At 45.0% G+C, this 23145-nt stretch overlaps 6 non-coding genes across 6 annotated transcripts; all 6 read right to left on the reverse strand.

Moving 5' to 3' along the window:
- Positions 1-579: 579 nt before the first annotated feature.
- Positions 580-653, reverse strand: TRNAT-AGU (transfer RNA threonine (anticodon AGU)). The gene has a single exon. It is a non-coding gene; the product is annotated as a tRNA-Thr (tRNA).
- Positions 654-1253: 600 nt separating this feature from the next.
- TRNAS-UGA (transfer RNA serine (anticodon UGA)) lies at positions 1254-1335 on the reverse strand. The gene has a single exon. It is a non-coding gene; the product is annotated as a tRNA-Ser (tRNA).
- Positions 1336-8801: 7466 nt separating this feature from the next.
- On the reverse strand, positions 8802-8875 carry TRNAT-AGU (transfer RNA threonine (anticodon AGU)). Its single transcript has one exon. It is a non-coding gene; the product is annotated as a tRNA-Thr (tRNA).
- Positions 8876-9475: 600 nt separating this feature from the next.
- On the reverse strand, positions 9476-9557 carry TRNAS-UGA (transfer RNA serine (anticodon UGA)). The gene has a single exon. It is a non-coding gene; the product is annotated as a tRNA-Ser (tRNA).
- A 7453-nt stretch (positions 9558-17010) lies between these two features.
- Positions 17011-17084, reverse strand: TRNAT-AGU (transfer RNA threonine (anticodon AGU)). Its single transcript has one exon. It is a non-coding gene; the product is annotated as a tRNA-Thr (tRNA).
- Positions 17085-17684: 600 nt separating this feature from the next.
- On the reverse strand, positions 17685-17766 carry TRNAS-UGA (transfer RNA serine (anticodon UGA)). Its single transcript has one exon. It is a non-coding gene; the product is annotated as a tRNA-Ser (tRNA).
- Positions 17767-23145: the final 5379 nt, after the last annotated feature.

Consider the following 23145-nt stretch of genomic DNA (forward strand, 5'->3'; position numbering starts at 1 on the left):
CAGGCGGACGTGGAAACACCAGCACCATCACGAGATGGTGCCGGTGTTTCCACTTCCCCATTCCCATTGAGTCCTATGGGACTCAATGGGAATGGGGATTTACCGAATACCGCCTCCGGAATTCCCGGGTCACCGGGTCGTAATGCCCCAGTGATTCTAGGAATCACGGAGGTGGAATGGTAATACGAGTCCGGCGGTAATCTGCCGGAATTTCAGGCACGGTTACCGCCAGGCTCGTAATGAGGCCCATTTTCTTTGTTAAAACTGCTCACCATACAAAAATATAAAAATGTTACTGACTTTCAAAGGTGTGGGTCGGCCTGAGGATCTCGGTTACAGTTATTGATATTTGAGTTTCAGTCAATTAAAAATAAGGCAATTGTATGTGGGGGGTTCCTATAAGGGGATGCATTCTAGAATGTCTTCCTAGAAACTGTTTCTCCATATTCGTATGATCAACTGCACCTCTTAATCAAAGCCTTTGACTAAAAGGAGTTATGGGTCCTTAACCAGCACCGATCAAGGTTAGTTGGAAATGCAATTTCTTCAGTGTGTTCTAAAGAGTGCTTTAAAAGAAGCAGGCACTGCTGAGATTCGAACTCAGGATCTCCTGTTTACTAGACAGGCGCTTTAACCAACTAAGCCACAGCGCCACATGCTCTACACGCTACATGGGGTTCCAGCTCTTCGTGATCCATTCCTGTTACACTGCGAAAGGTAGAGTTGCTGTCCAAGTAAACTGGAAGTAAATCGCGGAATTTTTTTTTAAAGGATATTTACCGAAAGATGTGCACTTTTGTTTCTAATGTGGGTACAGAGTAACACAGCTGTTTAATAAACATTGAAGCAGTTGCTACAGGTTAATTCCAGAAAGTTATTTGTAGCGCCAGCTACTGGCTACACCGTCTTAGTGAGGCTGCTTACTCCAGTGTCTGCATAAGTCCCTGTAGATCTCACCATCCTCTTGTGCTGGTCGCGCGGCATTGGCTGCTTTTTCTCTGGATCTGTCTCTTCTCAGTGTCTCTTTGCGGTTCCCTCTCATCATGGGCCCTCTTATTTCAGTAACAGAAGCACCCTGAAGCCGTACATGTTCATGTTGACGTTTCAGTCACTCCTTCGAATGGGCTGTTTTTGATTCATGAAAAAGTTGTCACAGTCAGAAAACAAAAGTAGCCACTGAAGCCCCAAAGCAAAACATTCACCTATAAACTAGGTTTTCATTGCAAACGTGAAATGCCAGCAAAATATTAATCCGTAGTCGGCAGGATTCGAACCTGCGCGGGGAAACCCCAATAGATTTCAAGTCTATCGCCTTAACCGCTCGGCCACGACTACCTGACAATCACTTCACCTGGAAGTCAATATGACACTGCATCAGAGGTCAGTGTGGCTGAAAAACTAAGTTGTGCATGCAGAGTACACTTCACACAGTCATGATATTATCAACATTACTATGATTCACTCATGGTTTTCATCAACGATGGAGACATTCTAGCATTGTCAGACAATGTTACAGGAGCACATTCTCAGGGCGATCACCGTTACCCACACCAAGGTCACTCCTTTTCCCGGAATCTGGTCAAGAGACTTGCCCTTGACAGGGAATGGGAAATCTGCTCCTGCTGTATATGTACACGACTAATGCTGTTGATATGGCCACCCACAATGAAGGTGGATTAGCACACACAAGACGGAGACAGAAGTAGAGTTGGATGGCTGCCTGCTCGTGCTCTAATGTTACACACATATCGTTCTTTATCTTGCTGACAGCTTGGAGGTGACGACAGAAAGAAAAGAAATGGAGGAGGCACCCCGATAACTTAGGCAGGGTCCTCCTCCATGGGTAAGAGGAAGGGATAAGGCGAAGCGTGCCAAAGCGCTGGGAAAGCCCGCGAAGGGCAACAAAGAAAGGGGACGTGACAAGCCCCATATAAGCGGCGGGCGTCCTGCTGCAGGAAGCATCCAGCCCTCAGCAGAAAGACGCCCACCGCAGTAGGAAGGATTTTCGTTTTGCTGAGGTTACAGTGCCGATGTTCCAGTGTTCCAGTGTTCGTGATGGAGAAAGAAGCCCAGTGTTCGTGATGGAGAAGCCCAGTGTTCCAGCAGGCAGATTTTCGGTTCCTGTTCGTAAGGAGCATTGGTCATAGTACAAGGAGAGAGTGAGAAGGTAATGGTGAGGGAGAGAGCCAGTCAGATAGCGCAGCGAGTAGATGGCTCACTTTGACTTCGGTGTAGAGTGGGGTGTTACTCGCAGAGCGCACAGCGTTGTGCAGGCTAAGGCTTAACTTACAGCCAGCACTATTTAAAACCAAAGTGGCGGAATGCAAGCAAGAATGTGACCACTTAATGTTATCCATATGTGCAATCGTGGGGCACGTCTTAAAGGGCCATTGGGTTGCCTTGTCACATGGAGCTGGCCATCAGTCGTGTGACCTTTTGTGCAAGGGGCTGGCTTTTTTGGGCTGGCATTTTGGGGTGGTAATGTTTTCTCATTTGTTTGCCGTTTAGCCAGCCCGGCCTGTGATTGTGAGGATTCACAGGGAGTAAATGGTATGCGTGTTGTGGTCGCTTTGGGCATGTCGGGGTCCGTAATATCTCACAACCAAACAAACTAGACCAAACCTACAAGTCCTTCATTATTGACGGCAATGACATTAAAGTCTCCAGAGATACTAAGACGCTAGGGGTCTATCTTGACTCCTCGCTTTCTCTGAACAGACAAATAAATGCAGTTAGGTCAGCTTCGGCCTATACCTGCAAACTTATCACTGCCTGTAGACCCTTCCTAAATTCCACCAACTGTATCACACTCGCCAGAACTCTTGTTATGGCCAAAATCGACTACTGTAGTGCTCTCTACCTAGGGACCAGTCAGTCTAACCTTAATAAATTGCAAACTGTACAAAACAATTCCTTAAGGGCAGCCTTAAACATCCCGAGACGCTCTCATATCTCCTCCGTCAGATCGGATTTACGCTGGCTCCCGGTAAAACAGAGAATTGCCCTGAAAACCCTAGCTTTGACTCACAAATGTCTGAGCAACAACGCCCCACCTTACCTATCCGCTCGCTTCTCACGCCACACCTCCACTCGACCTACCAGAGCAGCCCAAACTCACAGCCTCATCGTGCCTAGATGCAAACTCCAAAAAGCTGGTAGGGTGTGCTTCCACGTCCTGGCCTCCAAACTCTGGAACACCTTGCCCACACCTATCAGAATTGAACCATCATTCCAGTCCTTCAAGAACAATGCTAAAACATGGCTGCTCTCCCAAGACTCAAGAGACCTTGACACAGTCCTGACTCCATGTGGGGTACAGGACTGAATATACATTTTCTCTCTGCTCTGTCCCTGTATTATACGCTGTTAATGGTACCCTTCGGCACATGTATATATGCTGTATATCTTCGTAACTCACTGTGGGCCTCATTACGACCCAGGCGGTAAGTTACCGCCTGGGCCGTGACTTTACCACCATGCGTAAACTACGTTTACGCCATGGTGGTTGGCGGACTTAACGCCCCATTCCGACCTTGGCGGGGCGGTAAGTCCCCAATCCCCATTTACCCTTCCCCATTCCCATTTTTGCCCCATAGGGCATAATGGGAGTGGGGAAGGCGTTAATTACGCCACCGTAAATTACGGTGGCGTAATTAACTCCATGGTCCCTTAGCGCCATGGATTTTAACACCTGCTAAAAGCAGGTGTTAAGTCCGCCATGGCGCTAAGGGACCTCGTACTCAGGCGGTAAGGGTCGGCGCTGTTTACGCCGCCGTAAAACCCTTACCGCCTGAGTGGTAATGAGGCCCTGTAACTACTGCTTTTTGTAACATGCTTAAGAGTATGCACCCGGTTGCCCCTGGGCCTGGTTTTTTGTGCTTTATAAATCAAATCAAATCAAATCACAACCAAAGTATCAGACATATTCTGCTCCTACATTTTGTTGTAGCGGCGCAATGCGTTCCGGGCATGCAGGGAACCTGCTGTTTAAATAACGATGGACAGCCTTGGTGATTACGTTCTCAGGCTCGCCTTCGAGGGCTGACATTTTTTATGGGGGGGGTGGGCATCTCCCATCCCTCCTTGACTATGGCTAAGGGTCCCCTTACAGAGTGACCAAACAGAAGTTCAAAGGGACTGAAGCCAACACCCTCTTGTGGTACCTCTCTGTAGGCAAACAGTAAGCATGGTAACAGAAGATCCCATTTTCTTCTTTGGGGTTCTTCCAGAGCCCCAATCATGCTCTTCAAGGTCCAGTTAAACCGTTCCACTAGGCCATTGGTCTGTGGGTGATATGCAGAGGAAAACTTATAACTGACCGTACACTCCTTACACATGGCCTGCATTTACTTGGACATAAAGTTGCTGCCTCTGTCAGACACAACTTTTTTAGGGAAGCCAACCCTAATAAGATTCCAAGCAAAGCTTTCGCAACTGACTTGGCAGCCACAGTTTTGTGTTCCATCCCATCGATTACACCAGACCCACAAAAGGAACCAAGTATCAGGGTAACCATAGGTGACAAAACATTTTCCGTTTTAGTAGTTACAGGGGGGACTCGATCCTGTGTTAGAGAAGGGGAATTTCCAATGTCAGGCATTGCCATGAATGCACCAGAATTATCTGTGGTGACACCTACGCTTCCTTTTACAGACACTATACCTATCACTATCAGAGAACATGACATGTCCATGCCATTATTATATTGCCGCAGGATATCAGTTATCATATTGGGGAGAGATTTGATGAGCAAATTAAACATGACAATGTCATTTACTGACCAGTTGATGGTATGTTCTATACCAGGGATTCATTATGTAAATGCACAAGAATTCAAAACAGCATTTTATGGCCAGGAAGCACAAACAAGAGTGCCATTAAACCCAGAAGTATTCATTTATGAGTACACATAATGTTAGCATGGCTTCCTCAAATACAGGAGCCTGTGGTTACCTACAGAATTTTTGTATCAACCAGAAGTACCCACATATGTGAAGGTAGGGCAGATAATTACAATGGAATTAGAAGCAGCAATTGTGAGGGAAGACAGAGTGATTTTACACAGAGTTGATGTGGAAGGGATAAACTGGAGAACAGTGATAGCTCTTGATGAAGGGCAGCGACAGACTACCTGAAAAGATGAACATGTGTTTACAGATGATGGCTCAGATGACAAAGTGATATACAACATAAGTCTTAATTTCCAGTTGAAAATTGAAAACAGGGAGATACCTTACAGAATCTCCCTAGTGAAAAAGTTACCGTCTTTTCTCCAGGAGGATTTTGCACCAGTGCCAAGCAGATTATGGACCAGCAGTCCATACGATGTTGGTCTATTAAAAGAAGTAGGTGCAGTCAAAATTAAATTAAAGCAAGGAGCAATTTTACCTCGAGTGAGACAACACCCTATGTCAAAGGAAGCTGACCAAGGTATCTATGACAGTATTGCTGCCTTGATGCGACAGGGAATATTAGTACAATCAGAATCCCCATGTAACAATGCTGTGTACCCAGTGAAGAAAGTGACAGGGGAATCGTGGAGATGTATCTAGAACTTACGCCCCCTGAACAATATTGTTGAGGCAAAGTTCCCATTGGTTCTGAACCCAGCCACACTATTGTGTAACATTCCACTCGAAACTAAACATTTTACAGTGATTGATTTAAAGAATGCTTTCTTTTCCATCCCACTACATGAAGAGAGTCAGTATTTGACATTGTTTACCTTCCGCAGGATTAAATTGAAACATCTTCTTTTCCCCAGGGGATTCCGAATCACCCCGGTTTTCAACCGAGTGCAGCAGATGGACTTGGGAAACATGCAACTTGACAGCATAGTGATACTATATGTAGATGACATTCTAGTAGTAGCTTAGGTGTCGCCAGATTAAAACATCCTAAAATTCATATGGGCAGGTTATTTTGTTTCTGGTTGATTATTGGTTTTGCTATAACACTGGTGATATCAATGATGTAAAGCTGGAGAGCAACTCAGTTGAAAGTACTTCGTTATTTTGAATACCTTTTGACTTTTGAAAGTCCCACAGGTTATTTCTTTGGCCGGAATTTGGGGGTGGGATTGTATATATGGGAATGTGAGATTGGTATGTCACACCATTATGAGCCTAGTGTTCAAACGCATAAGAACAAAAATATTCCTACACTACAACCCATCCTTTTTGTCCAAAGTAATTTAAGATTTCCATTTTAATGAAGAAATTACTCATCTGGTTTTCTTTCCTTTCCTATCTTCGGAGACGGAAAGATTCCTTCATTGTCTGGAAGTGAAAAGGGCCCTAACATTATATCTGCTTAGAGAAAAAGAGTTCACAGTCTTTACTCTTTATGATGCCCAGAAACTGCAACAAGGGCTCTAAGTAGTCCAAGGCCATCCTACCGAGATAGATCATCTCATGTATTTTGGCAAGCTATGTCTCATGTATATTGGCCAGCTACTTGATCCAGGCATTAACTGAACCAAACGCGCTCCATGCTCCCCATGTGAGAGCAAACGTACATTTTCTTGCTTTTCAAAGACATGCTCTGTGAATCATAGGTGCCAGAACTTGGGCTTCTCCATTGGCCTTCTTTAGACATTATTTATTGGGTGGGAACTTCAGATCAGATGCTCAATATGGAATATCGGGCCTCAAAACATATTTAACTAAACCGGGTGTTATGACCATCCAACCCCACGTAATTCAGTGCTTGGCAAACTCTCAAAAGTATGGAGGAAAGGGGACAGGACATAGGAATAAGAAAAGGTTGCTCATAATAGTGACTACTGTACTCCTGTTCCATAGTCCCCTTTCCTCCAGATGCCGGCCCATCTTCCCTCCTAAAACTGGCTTAGCCGTGAGTCAGGGACCAAGCTCAGGAGTTGGCAAAGGACTATGGGATGAAGCCAAGAGTGGGACATGGGGATTTATGGCCGAGGCCATGCATCCCACGGCCTTTATGTAAAAATAAAAAAGGACAATATTTTAGTGCAGCAAAAAACACTCTAGTTCCATCCCCATAGGATGGAATATACCAGAAGTATGGAGGAATGGACACTATGGACTAGGAGTAATGTAGTTACTACGTGAGTAACTTATTCCAAAGGCTCAACGCCATGGGTGTAACAAAGCCAGAAAATGTGTATTTGTTTAGACCTGTGTATATCAACACGGCTGTTTAATCCGGTCATACTCTGACTATATATTGCTCGATTAAAAAGCTGTATAAATTGGATGAGCCTATGTGTAACTGTAATAAATTAAATGAAAGTGGTCTGCGTGCTACCAGAGTTTATTCTGCTATACAAATTCCCATGACATGTACAATGTTTTATGAGCACGCAATTGTCTTACTCTCGGGATCCTTTCTTGGGGCAGGCAAAGTGAACAGTGGCCCGCAGGCACATGGGCTTTGTGGGAGCAGGATAAGCTGTTCCCAGCCAGAGTTCTAAGACAAAGTTCTGAGCTAAGACTGAAGAAGCTCTGTTCCTCTTTATTTTTATTTATTTAATTTGCTTTGCCTTTCCAGCAAATAGACATAAACAGAGAAACTGGGTGACACAGGGTCTGTTCAATACATTTTGGCCATTTATGTTGCATCAGAGGATTTAAAATGAAAGTGGTTTGAGCTAGATGGTTGCGTGTACAGCAGTGGTAGGTTAATGGGAGTGACTATTGTTAGTGGGATGTACCTTACAAAGTCTAAACGATGGAGGATAACAAATGGGACACAGCTAAACAGGTGTCTTGCTGTATAAAATAAAGACTACAAGCAGGTGATCATAGTACGCATGTCCCCGTTCTTCCGTATCTTTTAATCGCCATACTTCAGTTGTAAAACCCAGAGGAGGATGTTATAGTATCCCATTAAAAAAATTACCTCTATCAACTTGAGTTGAGTGAAGACTGGAGTCAAATCCTGGCATCACCATTTAACCAAAGTGTGTGATCCTCGGGAAATCATTTACTCTCATTTTAACATATCTGCCAAATAAGTGATTCTAATAGTCCCTTACTAGACTGCAGTGTGGTATTGAAAGCCTTACATCATGGCTTCTGCATAGTGAACATATTGGGCCTCATTACAAGTCACCCGGTCTGGAAATAACGGTGGTAGTAAATCCACCGCCACCGTTGTTTCCGGACCGGGTGATCTCGAGTTCTGCAGGATGGAGGTGTCCTTCCTGCCAGGTCTGACCTGGCGGGTTTAACACCACCCGCCTGCAGGCGGACGTGGAAACACCAGCACCATCACGAGATGGTGCCGGTGTTTCCACTTCCCCATTCCCATTGAGTCCTATGGGACTCAATGGGAATGGGGATTTACCGAATACCGCCTCCGGAATTCCCGGGTCACCGGGTCGTAATGCCCCAGTGATTCTAGGAATCACGGAGGTGGAATGGTAATACGAGTCCGGCGGTAATCTGCCGGAATTTCAGGCACGGTTACCGCCAGGCTCGTAATGAGGCCCATTTTCTTTGTTAAAACTGCTCACCATACAAAAATATAAAAATGTTACTGACTTTCAAAGGTGTGGGTCGGCCTGAGGATCTCGGTTACAGTTATTGATATTTGAGTTTCAGTCAATTAAAAATAAGGCAATTGTATGTGGGGGGTTCCTATAAGGGGATGCATTCTAGAATGTCTTCCTAGAAACTGTTTCTCCATATTCGTATGATCAACTGCACCTCTTAATCAAAGCCTTTGACTAAAAGGAGTTATGGGTCCTTAACCAGCACCGATCAAGGTTAGTTGGAAATGCAATTTCTTCAGTGTGTTCTAAAGAGTGCTTTAAAAGAAGCAGGCACTGCTGAGATTCGAACTCAGGATCTCCTGTTTACTAGACAGGCGCTTTAACCAACTAAGCCACAGCGCCACATGCTCTACACGCTACATGGGGTTCCAGCTCTTCGTGATCCATTCCTGTTACACTGCGAAAGGTAGAGTTGCTGTCCAAGTAAACTGGAAGTAAATCGCGGAATTTTTTTTTAAAGGATATTTACCGAAAGATGTGCACTTTTGTTTCTAATGTGGGTACAGAGTAACACAGCTGTTTAATAAACATTGAAGCAGTTGCTACAGGTTAATTCCAGAAAGTTATTTGTAGCGCCAGCTACTGGCTACACCGTCTTAGTGAGGCTGCTTACTCCAGTGTCTGCATAAGTCCCTGTAGATCTCACCATCCTCTTGTGCTGGTCGCGCGGCATTGGCTGCTTTTTCTCTGGATCTGTCTCTTCTCAGTGTCTCTTTGCGGTTCCCTCTCATCATGGGCCCTCTTATTTCAGTAACAGAAGCACCCTGAAGCCGTACATGTTCATGTTGACGTTTCAGTCACTCCTTCGAATGGGCTGTTTTTGATTCATGAAAAAGTTGTCACAGTCAGAAAACAAAAGTAGCCACTGAAGCCCCAAAGCAAAACATTCACCTATAAACTAGGTTTTCATTGCAAACGTGAAATGCCAGCAAAATATTAATCCGTAGTCGGCAGGATTCGAACCTGCGCGGGGAAACCCCAATAGATTTCAAGTCTATCGCCTTAACCGCTCGGCCACGACTACCTGACAATCACGTCACCTGGGAGTCAATATGACACTGCATCAGAGGTCAGTTTGGCTGAAAAACTAAGTTGTGCATGCAGAGTACACTTCACACAGTCATGATATTATCAACATTACTATGATTCACTCATGGTTTTCATCAACAATGGAGACATTCTAGCATTGTCAGACAATGTTACAGGAGCACATTCTCAGGGCGATCACCGTTACCCACACCAAGGTCACTCCTTTTCCCGGAATCTGGTCAAGAGACTTGCCCTTGACAGGGAATGGGAAATCTGCTCCTGCTGTATATGTACACGACTAATGCTGTTGATATGGCCACCCACAATGAAGGTGGATTAGCACACACAAGACGGAGACAGAAGTAGAGTTGGATGGCTGCCTGCTCGTGCTCTAATGTTACACACATATCGTTCTTTATCTTGCTGACAGCTTGGAGGTGACGACAGAAAGAAAAGAAATGGAGGAGGCACCCCGATAACTTAGGCAGGGTCCTCCTCCATGGGTAAGAGGAAGGGATAAGGCGAAGCGTGCCAAAGCGCTGGGAAAGCCCGCGAAGGGCAACAAAGAAAGGGGACGTGACAAGCCCCATATAAGCGGCGGGCGTCCTGCTGCAGGAAGCATCCAGCCCTCAGCAGAAAGACGCCCACCGCAGTAGGAAGGATTTTCGTTTTGCTGAGGTTACAGTGCCGATGTTCCAGTGTTCCAGTGTTAGTGATGGAGAAAGAAGCCCAGTGTTCGTGATGGAGAAGCCCAGTGTTCCAGCAGGCAGATTTTCGGTTCCTGTTCGTAAGGAGCATTGGTCATAGTACAAGGAGAGAGTGAGAAGGTAATGGTGAGGGAGAGAGCCAGTCAGATAGCGCAGCGAGTAGATGGCTCACTTTGACTTCGGTGTAGAGTGGGGTGTTACTCGCAGAGCGCACAGCGTTGTGCAGGCTAAGGCTTAACTTACAGCCAGCACTATTTAAAACCAAAGCGGCGGAATGCAAGCAAGAATGTGACCACTTAATGTTATCCATATGTGCAATCGTGGGGCACGTCTTAAAGGGCCATTGGGTTGCCTTGTCACATGGAGCTGGCCATCAGTCGTGTGACCTTTTGTGCAAGGGGCTGGCTTTTTTGGGGTGGTAATGTTTTCTCATTTGTTTGCCGTTTAGCCAGCCCGGCCTGTGATTGTGAGGATTCACAGGGAGTAAATGGTATGCGTGTTGTGGTCGCTTTGGGCATGTCGGGGTCCGTAATATCTCACAACCAAACAAACTAGACCAAACCTACAAGTCCTTCATTATTGACGGCAATGACATTAAAGTCTCCAGAGATACTAAGACGCTAGGGGTCTATCTTGACTCCTCGCTTTCTCTGAACAGACAAATAAATGCAGTTAGGTCAGCTTCGGCCTATACCTGCAAACTTATCACTGCCTGTAGACCCTTCCTAAATTCCACCAACTGTATCACACTCGCCAGAACTCTTGTTATGGCCAAAATCGACTACTGTAGTGCTCTCTACCTAGGGACCAGTCAGTCTAACCTTAATAAATTGCAAACTGTACAAAATAATTCCTTAAGGGCAGCCTTAAACATCCCGAGACGCTCTCATATCTCCTCCGTCAGATCGGATTTACGCTGGCTCCCGGTAAAACAGAGAATTGCCCTGAAAACCCTAGCTTTGACTCACAAATGTCTGAGCAACACCGCCCCACCTTACCTATCCGCTCGCTTCTCACGCCACACCTCCACTCGACCTACCAGAGCAGCCCAAACTCACAGCCTCATCGTGCCTAGATGCAAACTCCAAAAAGCTGGTAGGGTGTGCTTCCCCGTCCTGGCCTCCAAACTCTGGAACACCTTGCCCACACCTATCAGAATTGAACCATCATTCCAGTCCTTCAAGAACAATGCTAAAACATGGCTGCTCTCCCAAGACTCAAGAGACCTTGACACAGTCCTGACTCCATGTGGGGTACAGGACTGAATATACATTTTCTCTCTGCTCTGTCCCTGTATTATACGCTGTTAATGGTACCCTTCGGCACATGTATATATGCTGTATATCTTCGTAACTCACTGTGGGCCTCATTACGACCCAGGCGGTAAGTTACCGCCTGGGCCGTGACTTTACCACCATGCGTAAACTACGTTTACGCCATGGTGGTTGGCGGACTTAACGCCCCATTCCGACCTTGGCGGGGCGGTAAGTCCCCAATCCCCATTTACCCTTCCCCATTCCCATTTTTGCCCCATAGGGCATAATGGGAGTGGGGAAGGCGTTAATTACGCCACCGTAAATTACGGTGGCGTAATTAACTCCATGGTCCCTTAGCGCCATGGATTTTAACACCTGCTAAAAGCAGGTGTTAAGTCCGCCATGGCGCTAAGGGACCTCGTACTCAGGCGGTAAGGGTCGGCGCTGTTTACGCCGCCGTAAAACCCTTACCGCCTGAGTGGTAATGAGGCCCTGTAACTATTGCTTTTTGTAACATGCTTAAGAGTATGCACCCGGTTGCCCCTGGGCCTGGTTTTTTGTGCTTTATAAATCAAATCAAATCAAATCACAACCAAAGTATCAGACATATTCTGCTCCTACATTTTGTTGTAGCGGCGCAATGCGTTCCGGGCATGCAGGGAACCTGCTGTTTAAATAACGATGGACAGCCTTGGTGATTACGTTCTCAGGCTCGCCTTCGAGGGCTGACATTTTTTATGGGGGGGGTGGGCATCTCCCATCCCTCCTTGACTATGGCTAAGGGTCCCCTTACAGAGTGACCAAACAGAAGTTCAAAGGGACTGAAGCCAACACCCTCTTGTGGTACCTCTCTGTAGGCAAACAGTAAGCATGGTAACAGAAGATCCCATTTTCTTCTTTGGGGTTCTTCCAGAGCCCCAATCATGCTCTTCAAGGTCCAGTTAAACCGTTCCACTAGGCCATTGGTCTGTGGGTGATATGCAGAGGAAAACTTATAACTGACCGTACACTCCTTACACATGGCCTGCATTTACTTGGACATAAAGTTGCTGCCTCTGTCAGACACAACTTTTTTAGGGAAGCCAACCCTAATAAGATTCCAAGCAAAGCTTTCGCAACTGACTTGGCAGCCACAGTTTTGTGTTCCATCCCATCGATTACACCAGACCCACAAAAGGAACCAAGTATCAGGGTAACCATAGGTGACAAAACATTTTCCGTTTTAGTAGTTACAGGGGGTACTCGATCCTGTGTTAGAGAAGGGGAATTTCCAATGTCAGGCATTGCCATGAATGCACCAGAATTATCTGTGGTGACACCTACGCTTCCTTTTATAGACACTATACCTATCACTATCAGAGAACATGACATGTCCATGCCATTATTATATTGCCGCAGGATATCAGTTATCATATTGGGGAGAGATTTGATGAGCAAATTAAACATGACAATGTCATTTACTGACCAGTTGATGGTATGTTCTATACCAGGGATTCATTATGTAAATGCACAAGAATTCAAAACAGCATTTTATGGCCAGGAAGCACAAACAAGAGTGCCATTAAACCCAGAAGTATTCATTTATGAGTACACATAATGTTAGCATGGCTTCCTCAAATACAGGAGCCTGTGGTTACCTACAGAATTTTTGTATCAACCAGAAGTACCCACATATGTGAAGGTAGGGCAGATAATTACAATGGAATTAGAAGCAGCAATTGTGAGGGAAGACAGAGTGATTTTACACAGAGTTGATGTGGAAGGGATAAACTGGAGAACAGTGATAGCTCTTGATGAAGGGCAGCGACAGACTACCTGAAAAGATGAACATGTGTTTACAGATGATGGCTCAGATGACAAAGTGATATACAACATAAGTCTTAATTTCCAGTTGAAAATTGAAAACAGGGAGATACCTCACAGAATCTCCCTAGTGAAAAAGTTACCGTCTTTTCTCCAGGAGGATTTTGCACCAGTGCCAAGCAGATTATGGACCAGCAGTCCATACGATGTTGGTCTATTAAAAGAAGTAGGTGCAGTCAAAATTAAATTAAAGCAAGGAGCAATTTTACCTCGAGTGAGACAACACCCTATGTCAAAGGAAGCTGACCAAGGTATCTATGACAGTATTGCTGCCTTGATGCGACAGGGAATATTAGTACAATCAGAATCCCCATGTAACAAGGCTGTGTACCCAGTGAAGAAAGTGACAGGGGAATCGTGGAGATGTATCTAGAACTTACGCCCCCTGAACAATATTGTTGAGGCAAAGTTCCCATTGGTTCTGAACCCAGCCACACTATTGTGTAACATTCCACTCGAAACTAAACATTTTACAGTGATTGATTTAAAGAATGCTTTCTTTTCCTTCCCACTACATGAAGAGAGTCAGTATTTGACATTGTTTACCTTCCGCAGGATTAAATTGAAACATCTTCTTTTCCCCAGGGGATTCCGAAACCCCCCCATTTTCAACCGAGTGCAGCAGATGGACTTGGGAAACATGCAACTTGACAGCATAGTGATACTATATGTAGATGACATTCTAGTAGTAGCTTAGGTGTCGCCAGATTAAAACATCCTAAAATTCATATGGGCAGGTTATTTTGTTTCTGGTTGATTATTGGTTTTGCTATAACACTGGTGATATCAATGATGTAAAGCTGGAGAGCAACTCAGTTGAAAGTACTTCGTTATTTTGAATACCTTTTGACTTTTGAAAGTCCCACAGGTTATTTCTTTGGCCGGAATTTGGGGGTGGGATTGTATATATGGGAATGTGAGATTGGTATGTCACACCATTATGAGCCTAGTGTTCAAACGCATAAGAACAAAAATATTCCTACACTACGACCCATCCTTTTTGTCCAAAGTAATTTAAGATTTCCATTTTAATGAAGAAATTACTCATCTGGTTTTCTTTCCTTTCCTATCTTCGGAGACGGAAAGATTCCTTCATTGTCTGGAAGTGAAAAGGGCCCTAACATTATATCTGCTTAGAGAAAAAGAGTTCACAGTCTTTACTCTTTATGATGCCCAGAAACTGCAACAAGGGCTCTAAGTAGTCCAAGGCCATCCTATCGAGATAGATCATCTCATGTATTTTGGCAAGCTATGTCTCATGTATATTGGCAAGCTACTTGATCCAGGCATTAACTGAACCAAACGCGCTCCATGCTCCCCATGTGAGAGCAAACGTACATTTTCTTGCTTTTCAAAGACATGCTCTGTGAATCATAGGTGCCAGAACTTGGGCTTCTCCATTGGCCTTCTTTAGACATTATTTATTGGGTGGGAACTTCAGATCAGATGCTCAATATGGAATATCGGGCCTCAAAACATATTTAACTAAACCGGGTGTTATGACCATCCAACCCCACGTAATTCAGTGCTTGGCAAACTCTCAAAAGTATGGAGGAAAGGGGACAGGACATAGGAATAAGAAAAGGTTGCTCATAATAGTGACTACTGTACTCCTGTTCCATAGTCCCCTTTCCTCCAGATGCCGGCCCATCTTCCCTCCTAAAACTGGCATAGCCGTGAGTCAGGGACCAAGCTCAGGAGTTGGCAAAGGACTATGGGATGAAGCCAAGAGTGGGACATGGGGATTTATGGCCGAGGCCATGCATCCCACGGCCTTTATGTAAAAATAAAAAAGGACAATATTTTAGTGCAGCAAAAAACACTCTAGTTCCATCCCCATAGGATGGAATATACCAGAAGTATGGAGGAATGGACACTATGGACTAGGAGTAATGTAGTTACTACGTGAGTAACTTATTCCAAAGGCTCAACGCCATGGGTGTAACTCCGCCAGAAAATGTGTATTTGTTTAGACCTGTGTATATCAACACGGCTGTTTAATCCGGTCATACTCTGACTATATATTGCTCGATTAAAAAGCTGTATAAATTGGATGAGCCTATGTGTAACTGTAATAAATTAAATGAAAGTGGTCTGCGTGCTACCAGAGTTTATTCTGCTATACAAATTCCCATGACATGTACAATGTTTTATGAGCACGCAATTGTCTTACTCTCGGGATCCTTTCTTGGGGCAGGCAAAGTGAACAGTGGCCCGCAGGCACATGGGCTTTGTGGGAGCAGGATAAGCTGTTCCCAGCCAGAGTTCTAAGACAAAGTTCTGAGCTAAGACTGAAGAAGCTCTGTTCCTCTTTATTTTTATTTATTTAATTTGCTTTGCCTTTCCAGCAAATAGACATAAACAGAGAAACTGGGTGACACAGGGTCTGTTCAATACATTTTGGCCATTTATGTTGCATCAGAGGATTTAAAATGAAAGTGGTTTGAGCTAGATGGTTGCGTGTACAGCAGTGGTAGGTTAATGGGAGTGACTATTGTTAGTGGGATGTACCTTACAAAGTCTAAACGATGGAGGATAACAAATGGGACACAGCTAAACAGGTGTCTTGCTGTATAAAATAAAGACTACAAGCAGGTGATCATAGTACGCATGTCCTCGTTCTTCCGTGTCTTTTAATCGCCATACTTCAGTTGTAAAACCCAGAGGAGGATGTTATAGTATCCCATTAAAAAAATTACCTCTATCAACTTGAGTTGAGTGAAGACTGGAGTCAAATCCTGGCATCACCATTTAACCAAAGTGTGTGATCCTCGGGAAATCATTTACTCTCATTTTAACATATCTGCCAAATAAGTGATACCGTTAGTCCCTTACTAGACTGCAGTGTGGTATTGAAAGCCTTACATCATGGCTTCTGGATAGTGAACATATTGGGCCTGATTACAAGTCACCCGGTCTGGAAATAACGGTGGTAGTAAATCCACCGCCACCGTTGTTTCCGGACCGGGTGATCTCGAGTTCTGCAGGATGGAGGTGTCCTTCCTGCCAGGTCTGACCTGGCGGGATTAACACCACCCGCCTGCAGGCGGACGTGGAAACACCAGCACCATCACGAGATGGTGCCGGTGTTTCCACTTCCCCATTCCCATTGAGTCCTATGGGACTCAATGGGAATGGGGATTTACCGAATACCGCCTCCGGAATTCCCGGGTCACCGGGTCGTAATGCCCCAGTGATTCTAGGAATCACGGAGGTGGAATGGTAATACGAGTCCGGCGGTAATCTGTCGGAATTTCAGGCACGGTTACCGCCAGGCTCGTAATGAGGCCCATTTTCTTTGTTAAAACTGCTCACCATACAAAAATATAAAAATGTTACTGACTTTCAAAGGTGTGGGTCGGCCTGAGGATCTCGGTTACAGTTATTGATATTTGAGTTTCAGTCAATTAAAAATAAGGCAATTGTATGTGGGGGGTTCCTATAAGGGGATGCATTCTAGAATGTCTTCCTAGAAACTGTTTCTCCATATTCGTATGATCAACTGCACCTCTTAATCAAAGCCTTTGACTAAAAGGAGTTATGGGTCCTTAACCAGCACCGATCAAGGTTAGTTGGAAATGCAATTTCTTCAGTGTGTTCTAAAGAGTGCTTTAAAAGAAGCAGGCACTGCTGAGATTCGAACTCAGGATCTCCTGTTTACTAGACAGGCGCTTTAACCAACTAAGCCACAGCGCCACATGCTCTACACGCTACATGGGGTTCCAGCTCTTCGTGATCCATTCCTGTTACACTGCGAAAGGTAGAGTTGCTGTCCAAGTAAACTGGAAGTAAATCGCGGAATTTTTTTTTAAAGGATATTTACCGAAAGCTGTGCACTTTTGTTTCTAATGTGGGTACAGAGTAACACAGCTGTTTAATAAACATTGAAGCAGTTGCTAGAGGTTAATTCCAGAAAGTTATTTGTAGCGCCAGCTACTGGCTACACCGTCTTAGTGAGGCTGCTTACTCCAGTGTCTGCATAAGTCCCTGTAGATCTCACCATCCTCTTGTGCTGGTCGCGCGGCATTGGCTGCTTTTTCTCTGGATCTGTCTCTTCTCAGTGTCTCTTTGCGGTTCCCTCTCATCATGGGCCCTCTTATTTCAGTAACAGAAGCACCCTGAAGCCGTACATGTTCATGTTGACGTTTCAGTCACTCCTTCGAATGGGCTGTTTTTGATTCATGAAAAAGTTGTCACAGTCAGAAAACAAAAGTAGCCACTGAAGCCCCAAAGCAAAACATTCACCTATAAACTAGGTTTTCATTGCAAACGTGAAATGCCAGCAAAATATTAATCCGTAGTCGGCAGGATTCGAACCTGCGCGGGGAAACCCCAATAGATTTCAAGTCTATCGCCTTAACCGCTCGGCCACGACTACCTGACAATCACTTCACCTGGAAGTCAATATGACACTGCATCAGAGGTCAGTGTGGCTGAAAAACTAAGTTGTGCATGCAGAGTACACTTCACACAGTCATGATATTATCAACATTACTATGATTCACTCATGGTTTTCATCAACAATGGAGACATTCTAGCATTGTCAGACAATGTTACAGGAGCACATTCTCAGGGCGATCACTGTTACCCATACCAAGGTCACTCCTTTTCCCGGAATCTGGTCAAGAGACTTGCCCTTGACAGGGAATGGGAAATCTGCTCCTGCTGTATATGTACACGACTAATGCTGTTGATATGGCCACCCACAATGAAGGTGGATTAGCACACACAAGACGGAGACAGAAGTAGAGTTGGATGGCTGCCTGCTCGTGCTCTAATGTTACACACATATCGTTCTTTATCTTGCTGACAGCTTGGAGGTGACGACAGAAAGAAAAGAAATGGAGGAGGCACCCCGATAACTTAGGCAGGGTCCTCCTCCATGGGTAAGAGGAAGGGATAAGGCGAAGCGTGCCAAAGCGCTGGGAAAGCCCGCGAAGGGCAACAAAGAAAGGGGACGTGACAAGCCCCATATAAGCGGCGGGCGTCCTGCTGCAGGAAGCATCCAGCCCTCAGCAGAAAGACGCCCACCGCAGTAGGAAGGATTTTCGTTTTGCTGAGGTTACAGTGCCGATGTTCCAGTGTTCCAGTGTTCGTGATGGAGAAAGAAGCCCAGTGTTCGTGATGGAGAAGCCCAGTGTTCCAGCAGGCAGATTTTCGGTTCCTGTTCGTAAGGAGCATTGATCATAGTACAAGGAGAGAGTGAGAAGGTAATGGTGAGGGAGAGAGCCAGTCAGATAGCGCAGCGAGTAGATGGCTCACTTTGACTTCGGTGTAGAGTGGGGTGTTACTCGCAGAGCGCACAGCGTTGTGCAGGCTAAGGCTTAACTTACAGCCAGCACTATTTAAAACCAAAGTGGCGGAATGCAAGCAAGAATGTGACCACTTAATGTTATCCATATGTGCAATCGTGGGGCACGTCTTAAAGGGCCATTGGGTTGCCTTGTCACATGGAGCTGGCCATCAGTCGTGTGACCTTTTGTGCAAGGGGCTGGCTTTTTTGGGCTGGCATTTTGGGGTGGTAATGTTTTCTCATTTGTTTGCCGTTTAGCCAGCCCGGCCTGTGATTGTGAGGATTCACAGGGAGTAAATGGTATGCGTGTTGTGGTCGCTTTGGGCATGTCGGGGTCCGTAATATCTCACAACCAAACAAACTAGACCAAACCTACAAGTCCTTCATTATTGACGGCAATGACATTAAAGTCTCCAGAGATACTAAGACGCTAGGGGTCTATCTTGACTCCTCGCTTTCTCTGAACAGACAAATAAATGCAGTTAGGTCAGCTTCGGCCTATACCTGCAAACTTATCACTGCCTGTAGACCCTTCCTAAATTCCACCAACTGTATCACACTCGCCAGAACTCTTGTTATGGCCAAAATCGACTACTGTAGTGCTCTCTACCTAGGGACCAGTCAGTCTAACCTTAATAAATTGCAAACTGTACAAAACAATTCCTTAAGGGCAGCCTTAAACATCCCGAGACGCTCTCATATCTCCTCCGTCAGATCGGATTTACGCTGGCTCCCGGTAAAACAGAGAATTGCCCTGAAAACCCTAGCTTTGACTCACAAATGTCTGAGCAACAACGCCCCACCTTACCTATCCGCTCGCTTCTCACGCCACACCTCCACTCGACCTACCAGAGCAGCCCAAACTCACAGCCTCATCGTGCCTAGATGCAAACTCCAAAAAGCTGGTAGGGTGTGCTTCCACGTCCTGGCCTCCAAACTCTGGAACACCTTGCCCACACCTATCAGAATTGAACCATCATTCCAGTCCTTCAAGAACAATGCTAAAACATGGCTGCTCTCCCAAGACTCAAGAGACCTTGACACAGTCCTGACTCCATGTGGGGTACAGGACTGAATATACATTTTCTCTCTGCTCTGTCCCTGTATTATACGCTGTTAATGGTACCCTTCGGCACATGTATATATGCTGTATATCTTCGTAACTCACTGTGGGCCTCATTACGACCCAGGCGGTAAGTTACCGCCTGGGCCGTGACTTTACCACCATGCGTAAACTACGTTTACGCCATGGTGGTTGGCGGACTTAACGCCCCATTCCGACCTTGGCGGGGCGGTAAGTCCCCAATCCCCATTTACCCTTCCCCATTCCCATTTTTGCCCCATAGGGCATAATGGGAGTGGGGAAGGCGTTAATTACGCCACCGTAAATTACGGTGGCGTAATTAACTCCATGGTCCCTTAGCGCCATGGATTTTAACACCTGCTAAAAGCAGGTGTTAAGTCCGCCATGGCGCTAAGGGACCTCGTACTCAGGCGGTAAGGGTCGGCGCTGTTTACGCCGCCGTAAAACCCTTACCGCCTGAGTGGTAATGAGGCCCTGTAACTACTGCTTTTTGTAACATGCTTAAGAGTATGCACCCGGTTGCCCCTGGGCCTGGTTTTTTGTGCTTTATAAATCAAATCAAATCAAATCACAACCAAAGTATCAGACATATTCTGCTCCTACATTTTGTTGTAGCGGCGCAATGCGTTCCGGGCATGCAGGGAACCTGCTGTTTAAATAACGATGGACAGCCTTGGTGATTACGTTCTCAGGCTCGCCTTCGAGGGCTGACATTTTTTATGGGGGGGGTGGGCATCTCCCATCCCTCCTTGACTATGGCTAAGGGTCCCCTTACAGAGTGACCAAACAGAAGTTCAAAGGGACTGAAGCCAACACCCTCTTGTGGTACCTCTCTGTAGGCAAACAGTAAGCATGGTAACAGAAGATCCCATTTTCTTCTTTGGGGTTCTTCCAGAGCCCCAATCATGCTCTTCAAGGTCCAGTTAAACCGTTCCACTAGGCCATTGGTCTGTGGGTGATATGCAGAGGAAAACTTATAACTGACCGTACACTCCTTACACATGGCCTGCATTTACTTGGACATAAAGTTGCTGCCTCTGTCAGACACAACTTTTTTAGGGAAGCCAACCCTAATAAGATTCCAAGCAAAGCTTTCGCAACTGACTTGGCAGCCACAGTTTTGTGTTCCATCCCATCGATTACACCAGACCCACAAAAGGAACCAAGTATCAGGGTAACCATAGGTGACAAAACATTTTCCGTTTTAGTAGTTACAGGGGGGACTCGATCCTGTGTTAGAGAAGGGGAATTTCCAATGTCAGGCATTGCCATGAATGCACCAGAATTATCTGTGGTGACACCTACGCTTCCTTTTACAGACACTATACCTATCACTATCAGAGAACATGACATGTCCATGCCATTATTATATTGCCGCAGGATATCAGTTATCATATTGGGGAGAGATTTGATGAGCAAATTAAACATGACAATGTCATTTACTGACCAGTTGATGGTATGTTCTATACCAGGGATTCATTATGTAAATGCACAAGAATTCAAAACAGCATTTTATGGCCAGGAAGCACAAACAAGAGTGCCATTAAACCCAGAAGTATTCATTTATGAGTACACATAATGTTAGCATGGCTTCCTCAAATACAGGAGCCTGTGGTTACCTACAGAATTTTTGTATCAACCAGAAGTACCCACATATGTGAAGGTAGGGCAGATAATTACAATGGAATTAGAAGCAGCAATTGTGAGGGAAGACAGAGTGATTTTACACAGAGTTGATGTGGAAGGGATAAACTGGAGAACAGTGATAGCTCTTGATGAAGGGCAGCGACAGACTACCTGAAAAGATGAACATGTGTTTACAGATGATGGCTCAGATGACAAAGTGATATACAACATAAGTCTTAATTTCCAGTTGAAAATTGAAAACAGGGAGATACCTTACAGAATCTCCCTAGTGAAAAAGTTACCGTCTTTTCTCCAGGAGGATTTTGCACCAGTGCCAAGCAGATTATGGACCAGCAGTCCATACGATGTTGGTCTATTAAAAGAAGTAGGTGCAGTCAAAATTAAATTAAAGCAAGGAGCAATTTTACCTCGAGTGAGACAACACCCTATGTCAAAGGAAGCTGACCAAGGTATCTATGACAGTATTGCTGCCTTGATGCGACAGGGAATATTAGTACAATCAGAATCCCCATGTAACAATGCTGTGTACCCAGTGAAGAAAGTGACAGGGGAATCGTGGAGATGTATCTAGAACTTACGCCCCCTGAACAATATTGTTGAGGCAAAGTTCCCATTGGTTCTGAACCCAGCCACACTATTGTGTAACATTCCACTCGAAACTAAACATTTTACAGTGATTGATTTAAAGAATGCTTTCTTTTCCATCCCACTACATGAAGAGAGTCAGTATTTGACATTGTTTACCTTCCGCAGGATTAAATTGAAACATCTTCTTTTCCCCAGGGGATTCCGAATCACCCCGGTTTTCAACCGAGTGCAGCAGATGGACTTGGGAAACATGCAACTTGACAGCATAGTGATACTATATGTAGATGACATTCTAGTAGTAGCTTAGGTGTCGCCAGATTAAAACATCCTAAAATTCATATGGGCAGGTTATTTTGTTTCTGGTTGATTATTGGTTTTGCTATAACACTGGTGATATCAATGATGTAAAGCTGGAGAGCAACTCAGTTGAAAGTACTTCGTTATTTTGAATACCTTTTGACTTTTGAAAGTCCCACAGGTTATTTCTTTGGCCGGAATTTGGGGGTGGGATTGTATATATGGGAATGTGAGATTGGTATGTCACACCATTATGAGCCTAGTGTTCAAACGCATAAGAACAAAAATATTCCTACACTACAACCCATCCTTTTTGTCCAAAGTAATTTAAGATTTCCATTTTAATGAAGAAATTACTCATCTGGTTTTCTTTCCTTTCCTATCTTCGGAGACGGAAAGATTCCTTCATTGTCTGGAAGTGAAAAGGGCCCTAACATTATATCTGCTTAGAGAAAAAGAGTTCACAGTCTTTACTCTTTATGATGCCCAGAAACTGCAACAAGGGCTCTAAGTAGTCCAAGGCCATCCTACCGAGATAGATCATCTCATGTATTTTGGCAAGCTATGTCTCATGTATATTGGCCAGCTACATGATCCAGGCATTAACTGAACCAAACGCGCTCCATGCTCCCCATGTGAGAGCAAACGTACATTTTCTTGCTTTTCAAAGACATGCTCTGTGAATCATAGGTGCCAGAACTTGGGCTTCTCCATTGGCCTTCTTTAGACATTATTTATTGGGTGGGAACTTCAGATCAGATGCTCAATATGGAATATCGGGCCTCAAAACATATTTAACTAAACCGGGTGTTATGACCATCCAACCCCACGTAATTCAGTGCTTGGCA

Source organism: Ambystoma mexicanum, chromosome 1p (genome assembly GCF_040938575.1).
Source record: "Ambystoma mexicanum isolate Mex_15411 chromosome 1p, UKY_AmexF1_1, whole genome shotgun sequence".
NCBI classification, from domain to species: domain Eukaryota; kingdom Metazoa; phylum Chordata; class Amphibia; order Caudata; family Ambystomatidae; genus Ambystoma; species Ambystoma mexicanum.